Source organism: Paramormyrops kingsleyae, chromosome 18, assembly GCF_048594095.1.
Source record: "Paramormyrops kingsleyae isolate MSU_618 chromosome 18, PKINGS_0.4, whole genome shotgun sequence".
Taxonomy (NCBI): Eukaryota; Metazoa; Chordata; class Actinopteri; order Osteoglossiformes; family Mormyridae; genus Paramormyrops; species Paramormyrops kingsleyae.
Genome location: NC_132814.1, coordinates 23714976 through 23723920, shown reverse-complemented (window position 1 = coordinate 23723920; position 8945 = coordinate 23714976).

Below are 8945 nucleotides of genomic sequence, written 5' to 3'. Positions count from 1 at the left end.
TCACATACTCATTTAAATTGCTTAATCAAATAAACACTTGTGTCAACTATCTATTGAGGTCTCCTTGGTTGAACTGACCTCCTGAAAACAAAAGCATCTTTTGTCAGTTACAGAAGCTCTGGCTTTAGTGCAACACAAGCCATAGGAAAAGAAATGTGCAAAGAAATGAAATGAAGAGGCTGTCTATGAAAAGGTACTTTACATATGAGTCTCTGAATGAGCCTGTCAACAAGGGACTGACAAGGTTGGAAACTGCATTCTTCAATGTGGTTGTGGATGTATCTATTGTTGCACTGAATGAAAGGTTGAAGACCCAAAATGGCTGTATACTGACAATAACAAGAAAATTGGCCTCTTTTCATTAACTCAACAAAAAACAAATTTACAGGATCTGTGTCCTGGTTAGAATGGAAGGAAGAAAACATTGGTGCAAACTAACATCCATCATCCACTTGCAACATCACCAAACTGCAGTGCCATGACTACAGAGCTTCATGAAAGATACTCACCAAACAAGGGGTGTGGCTCTTAGGCTGAGTCTGGTTGCTTATTTAATACGAATTACACTGCTTAAAGCATTCTTCTTCATTTTAAATGGTTATAGGATAATAGGATATTGGTTTATCTAGAACAGTGGTTCTTAACCTTTTTTGCACCACGGCCCAATTTTTATCATGCCAGCTCAGTCGCATTTAAAGTCGCAACCCTATATCAAGTATAGGTTTAAATTAACGCTATAATCAAGCATGCAGCGCACTCTGCAATTTACGCCAATCAAAGCCTATCACACAAATCTGATTGGATGTGCCAGTGAATTTTAGGTTTTTGGGAACCGCCCCTTGAGAATATGGTCTACATTGAGCAGCTTCTCAAATTTCTTGCATCATAAGGTTCTATTTGTGGGAACAATGGAACTTGGTGTTTATCATGTGCATATACAGCTGGGGTAAAGATGGTTCTGGATCCTTTTATGCTGTATGAATTTTATTTCATGTTTAAATTCCTAAGCCTGATATAAGAAATGGTACACAATAAGTAAGGGCAGGTCATAACAATGAGTGTGCCAGAGGGATATAAATTAGTAATAATGCTTCAAAGGGATTTCGTTAGCGTGGCTTTATTTGACTACAGTATTACTCAATGACTTTTTGAATGCCTACCCTTAGTAATGTGGAGAAGTTATGGTTTGAACTGAATTTCAGCCTGATACATCACATTGGTACAGCTTTTTCTGAAGCAGTGGAAATGTGTACTATAATAAAAATTCTAGTGTAAAATTAGTAACCTTGAATAGCAGCAAAACCTGATGTATGTATAAGCATGTGTAAGCAAGGCGTAATTTATTTGATAGAAAGAGATTGGTCTTCTGAGTTTCATGAATTGAGTAAATAAGATAAACAATGTCACCAGGAAATTTTGCTATAGATTACAGCAAGTAGCAAAGGACAATTAAACCTTAGATGAATAATAACAAGATGTTATAAGCATGAGGATGATGATTTGAAGGTCAAATTTTAAATAAATATGTGGCAAGAAGTGAGGATAAACACATACAAGCAACAGGAAGTTTCCAAGTGACCACCTAGAGAGATAGAGACTGAATTTATTAAAATTCCAGTAGCTGGGCAAGGGACCAGGGGGTCCAGGGAGAATGTCCTGGGTTTGTAGAGGATGTTCATTTGTGTGCTTTCCATTAGTGGCTGATATGTGCTGGCTGGGCATCTCAGCAACCTCCTCTTTGCAATTTGCTGGAACATTTTTGGTTCTGCCGCTCCTCTCCCGCTTTGAAGTCCCTGGCTTCATCAGTGGACACTTGAGGACGAGGAGTAGCTGTCCAGGTCAGTGGTGCTGAATTATAGTAGGTGGTCACTGTCCCTGGTGCTGCAGCTAATCCAGGGCCACCTTTTAGATGGAAAGAGCAACAACCGAGTGGAAGTATCAGGGACACCGTCATAACAAAGCTTAGAATTCTTATTGTCTTGTTACACGTACTCTCAACCACTTATCCACTATAATGCTATAGTGATGCTGGAGCCTATTCCAGGAAGTATCTGGGCACAAGGCAGGGGAAGCCCTGGACAAAATGCCAGTCCATCGCACCCCACAAACACTATGGCTGATTCACAGTCACCAATTCACCAAGGCACACTCGTTTTTCAACTGTGGGATTAAAAATGTAAATTCACACAACCGCAAGGTGCGGGGGGGGTGGGGGGGGGATGTAAACTCCCACTCACATGTGAAAAGTGAAAATCAGTGTTACCCAGAGAGCACCAATTCTGCCTTCATACTTTATATAGAAACAATATAGAAACAACATTAAAAAGGACAGAAACGAAAGAAAATATCTCTATAATATGATGCCTATAATAATATAGTGTTTCAATACTTGGTGACAGTGCATGTCTGATCTGAGCTGTAGATTTAACAGATGTGATTCTTTCCTTTATACAGCTCTGGAAAAAATTATGACACCACAGCAAAAATGTCAATTTCACTCATTTTTCAATTTATAGATATGCAGCTGTGTAAAAAAAACATTTTTTTGCCAACACTAGCCTGGCTCTTCTGTGCTTCTCATTGATGAAGGGCTTCTTCCTTGCTTTATGGGTCTTCATGTCAGGTCCAGCAAACCCTGTCTGCCTAATTCTCTTATCTCATCTCTGGTGTGGATTTCATGAGTCACACCTGGTGCTTGTTAGGTCTTACCTCTTGTTTCTGCCCTGAGTTGATCACTCCTAGTTTACTTCCTTGTTAGTCTTGTGTTTCAGTGCTTCCCAGTCCTGTGTATCCGCATCTTCCATTCTCTCAACATGACACTTCAGTCCTCCTTCTAGGAGCCTGCTATGAACTTCCCTAGCAGTGCAATTCACACCAATTACTGTTTCCTATTCCTTTTGAAGATCACTTGAGGTCATTCAGAGGCACCACTGGATAAGTTGACAAGTCATCTCTGAAATTAATAAGTCTCTTCTCCCCTCTACCTGGCTGGTTTTTGGTCATTGCCAGTGTCTCCTGCTTCACCTTGTTCTTGTGTGCTGCTGTCTTAGAAACTTTGAGTCTGGAAGCAGCTTGCCTCGCAGTGTAGCCTTCTGCCAGCAGAACCAGGACTAAACCAGAATTTAAAAATGCAGAATAAAAAAAAATATATAGAGTGGTCTCTTATTTTTTTCCAGAGCTGTAATGTGGATGCCTTCCTCCCTGTAGGAAAAAATAATGATCATTTAATTTTATTGTGAGCCGTCTGCTCAGCAAATGTTGTCGTTTTGGGCCCCTCCCCCGCTCAGCCAGTGCTGATGAGACACGAAACAGCAGCTTCGTTATTGTCAGCAATGAGCTTCGCAGCCGGGGGCAGATCCAAGGTCACCATGTCTCAAAGACAGGATAGGAAATTTCACAGGTCTAATTATCTACTCACCAGAGGTTTCAGAAACGGGCTGACAGAGGGAAAGGCCCAGGGGCTTCCAGCTAATGACCTATGCACTGGTCTGGGTCACTGGTCATTACATCTATGTGTAACTAACATAAGAGAGGAAGATCAAAAATCAGAGAAGGCTGGAGTCTCCACATACCCGGTCAGGAAATATACTACTCTCTATACTTTTATTGAAGATGCTCATTTAGTCTATTGGATAAAAAAAAAGGTACCGTTTTATGACAGTTTATGTACAAGGTGATGTGTTTTGATAAGCAATACTTAATAGTATATTTACTTCATATGAAATGAAGCAACTGAGCATCTGAAATAAAAATTGTGAAACAAAAAACTGCTTAGGAACCATCAATGGTTCACGAATTGTGTTACTGTAGAAGCCTAATTGTCCAAGGTGCTTTTCTAACAGTGCGTGTGAGTGGCAGGTTGATGCCCTGCTCAGCCAGCTGGGGCTCCATCTTCTGAATGGCTCTGCATGACCCTCAGTGTGAGAGACACGGGTGGAGGGGACTGGGGTGGAACTGCAGCTACTTCCGTTGGCTCAAACTCTCTGGCCTAGTCTGTGTGACTCAGTGTGATAAACAAGCAGAGCGCTATTGGTACAAACCACTTCCTGGCAGATTCAGTAGACAATGAGCCAACCATAAAAGTACAAGGAAATACACTAAAATAATTAAGAAACAAACACAAAACTGCAGAGTAAGACTATCTTTAGTCTCACTCTGAATTTCTGTGGGTGCTGCTTAAGTTTGAAAATGCTTCATTTTTTGCCATGCTTAGTTATAAATGCATTTCATTCTGGATTGGAATACTGATATATGGTAGAAGTACAATTTTAAGTTATTCAGTGTTTTATTTATCTTTTTTCTTATAGTTCTATGGAAATTTCAGCTTCACCTCCTTTTGGTAAATGATGCAATTCATCTTTAGTATTATAAGTGTCTCAGCAGAACATTTTATGTCATGCTCTGCAAGACAAAAAAAAATTGTAATAAAGTAGATGATTTCCATAAACCATCTACTACTTAGAATGTCTGAAAGAAAACACTAAATGACACATCTGTTCTATATATAAATATAAATAATACATAAATAATAGCTTTATGCTGTCCAGATCCCAAAACAGTTGGTACTTTTCCTAATATCTTTTCTTTTTTTTCTTGAAAACTGAGATACCAGAATTATATCATTATGAACTATAACAGCAGATATTTACCCAGTAAGAATTTGTTTGTTTGTTTCCTTCTTTGGGCAATCTCGATATCGACATTTGTTTCCATATCCAATCCGTTGGGTTAACCAAGGGTTCAAAGCAGATGATTTCACTGTGTGTTTGGTGTTTTTCTCTCCCAACTCATAGCACCTGTCCCCCTCCACAGACAGAGTGCTACCCCCCAAAGACCAAAACCCTGCTGACGATTAAAAAAAAAAAAACAGAATGACCTCTACGCCTTTGGATGTCAACCTACACCATATTTGGAAATTGCTGATCAGAGTAGGTTACTATATAATCCAAAAGGAATTATAAAGCCAGTTTATGCCATAACCTACACATGCATGCATCCATCCATCCATACACCCATCTATCTTCCAACTGCTGATCCAAGTCAGGTTGACAGTGTAGCTAAATCTTGTCCCAGGCCGAATATGACACAAGGCTGGAATACACTTTAGATAGGACTGCAGTCCATTAGCATTCCCCATTTTCTTAAAAAGCCCATTTGTTTCTTAACCAAAAGTGTTTTCATAGTTTAGGTAGGAATTAAGTGTAGCTTAAATGTATTGATTCTCTGTCGTGGGAAAGACGGTTTTTGGTGGTAGGTGGGACAGTCACTCCTTTAAATGTAGCAACCTAAAGCCCTCAATTTCTCTCCTAAATTCAAATGAAAGGGTGTTAACATTCGAAAAAGTTTACTCAAGTTTTCTTGATTTCCCACCACATCTCTGCAAGCAGTTTTGTTTCTAAAACAGTCAGTGAACCCCATTCAATGACCTGTGATAAGGACCAGATTATTCCAGATTCTAAGATAGCTGCATAGTTAGCTACTGAACAGTGGCTTTTGTACAACAGTAAGATAGTAAGTTATCTGCTTACTAGACTGCAAATCAGGTGATAAGATACATTCCAGGCCAGTAACTGAAGCATTTTGAAATCACTGTGCAGATACTGCAAGTAAAGTCAGAGCAGTAGGTGAGATATTTGCTACAGTTCTTATTGTTTAACCTTTAGCAAAACACTCACTGGAGCTTAGTTGCAAGTTAAGATACACATGGAAAAGCACAAAAATGACAAATTGAAGTCTGTTTACAAAAAAGAATTCTAAGTCTTTGAGTTCTTGTAAAAGCGCTATATAAATAAAATGTATTATTAGTATTATTAAGTCAATAGTAACAATGTGAACGAACACAAAAACAGAGGTTAGGAGAAGGAGCAGTCAACATTGTGAAATGTTACCAGAACTCGGTGACGTAACATTAATTGAGATCAATTTCTCTGACTGAGCATTGAAGGCAGGAAGGTTTAAGTTTGGAAAGTGAGAATTAAATAAAATCAGTCCCAAAATAGTTTGCTTCTGTTCATAGAGGAAACTGAGAAGTAGCAGTAACTGTTGGGGTACCTGTTACATTCAAAGGTGGTGTGGATCTGTTTTCTTTGATTTGTCTCCATTTTTATATGATCTGTCAAGAACGGAATTGGTGCTTCAGCCCAATCCATTTGAAATACAGGGGAACCCATCACTGGTGCTCAAGTGTTCAAGTGGAAGATCTAGTCAATCCTGACTGGTCTCTTCTATGTCTCACCCTGGACAAAATGCCAGTCAGTCACCCCCCTACCACATTTCCATATCCCTATATTAATTACCAACTTTGCATATTTGTAGGTATTACAGTTACTGTCCTAACTCATATCCCAGGCTCTAGTGAGCCTCCTACTGTAGGTTTCATCCAGCCAGTCCACGAAATCATATCATATTGGGCCCCCAATCCAATTACATTCCAAATTATTTAGAGCTGCATCCATCCATTGTCTGTACCTACTGTACCTCCTAAAAATAAGCCAAAAATAAAGTGATAGGAAGCAGGTTCGAATTGTATTTTAAAAGTTTTATGAATGTTTTATTTCTACCAATACAGAGTTTTTCACTGAGAAATTATCAAGTGATACATTTAAGAAATACAGCAGTTTGAAGCATGGCTTTGATTATTGCACATTTAGTTGAACAATTTAGGGAATGTTTTTATTTTTCAATTTCATTACCTTGGCAGCAGAGGGGTCGTGGTTTCCAATACTGATGTCCTGTGAGATATTCATTCCGACACTTTTTACACCAAGACATTTGTGCCACAGTAGCCTTTCTATTGGTTTGTACCATGTAGGATAGCCTTCATTCACATCTCGCATCAACGAGTTGTGGTTTTTCCCTCCTCACATCACTCTTAGACCACGGGTGACCATAAGCACCCCACAAGCCTTGCCATTTCGGAGAGGCTCTGACTCAGTCGTTAGGCCATAATAATTTGGCCCTTGTCAAAGACTCTCAGATCTTTCTCCCTGCCCATTATTTATGCATTCAACATGTTGACTACGAGTACCAAATGTTAGCTTACTGTCTTATATATACCTGGCCACCCACAGTTTTGACAAGAGAGTCATGATTATTTGCCTCACAAGGGAGTAATCATGTTTTGGCTCATAAGTGTATATATGTGTGTGTGTGTTTATATATACTCAGTGATAAAAAAGTGAAGCACGCAGATGGACTGGTGGAAATGAATCTGCACATGGTGAAGGGTCATGTGACTGTATCGCAATGATTATAATATCAGATCAAACAGACAACAGAGTTGGCAGTATGGACACACTGCTGGTCCCATCACTGGTCTGCATGTGTACCAAATAACATTCAAATTGGACCCTTACTTTTGGGTGCTTAATTTTTTTTCCACTAAGTATACATACATACACTCACTGGCCACTTTGTTAGGTACATCTTGCTGGTACTGGGTTGGACCCCCTTTTGCTCTCAGAACTGCCATAATTATTCATGGCATAGATTCACCAAGGAGCCTGAAACAATCCTCAGAAGTTTGCTCCATGGTGATGTAATAGCATTACATGGTTGCTGTAGATTTGCTGATGACACCTTCATGATAGGAATCCCCCGTTAAACCACATCCCATAAGTGCTCTATTGGATTGAGATCTAGTAACTGTGGAGGCCCTTTGAGTACAGTGAACTCATTGTCATGTTTAAGAAACCAGTCTGAGATGGTATGATTTGTGACATGGTGCATTACCCTGCAATAAGTAGCCATTAGAAGCTAGATTGACATAGGCAGCAACAATACTGTGCCAAGAAAATATCCCCCACACCATTACACTACCATCACCAGCCTGAATTGTTGATACAAGGCAACATGGATCCATGCTTTCATGCTGTTTATGCCAAATTCTGACCCTACCATCTGAATGCTGCAGCAGAAATCAAGACTCACCTGATCACCCAATGTTTTTCCAATGTTCCATTATCCAATGTTGGTAAGTCCATTTGCACTGCAGCCTTGGTTTCCTTGAATCAGTCTGCCCACGCAGATGTTTTATTATTTTTTGCCTATTCTCTGTAAACCCTAGAGATGTTTGTGCATTAATATTCCAGTAGATCAGCAGACATGGCACCAATAACCATGCCACATTCAAAGTCACTTAACCTTTCAGCCACATTCTGGTGTGTGATGTTAACCTTCACCTAAGCTCCTGACCTGTATCTGCATGATTTTCATTGTGCTGTTGACATATGATTGGCTGTTCAGATATTTGTTTCAACGAGCAATTGAACTTATGTATGGAGATGAACATGGAAATGAAAGCTGAGCAAGACATACTATCCTGTTTTCCTCCACAATCACCTGACAAACACATTGAATATTTGCATTCAGTAACATGACAAGATTATGTTTGGAACATTCTTAAATCATACTGGAATAAGAAGGATCATCAGGTTTTGCATATACTTGTGGAGTATACGCCAGCTCGAGAGCACTGCCATTAAAGCAAAAGGAGGACATACCAAGTAATAATCAACTCTTCCCTCAAATTGTTAGGCTGATAATATAATTTGTAAAAAACAAATTCATATTTAATTAGAAATGAAAGCAAAACTGAATCATTTTGGATCCATGACCAGCAGATGCAGTTTTAAGCTGAATAAATATGTGGAGGGAACATAATTCTTTCACTCATACATGCAAGACAATGTATGTTAACTCAATAGTGCCTCCATGTGGACAATCCTTCTGCAATGTTTACTGTAATTCATTGGATGTTGAACGTTCAAGTCAAACCAATAACATACTTGATGACACCATGCTTTCAGATGTTAAAAAATCATTACAAAGACAAATGATGATGCTAGAGCAGTTTATGTAGCTGTTAAATGTATTTGACTTATCTGCTTAAAAAAATGTTACTTTGGACTTTTTAACCTGAAATCTGACACTTGGCTAGATTGGCT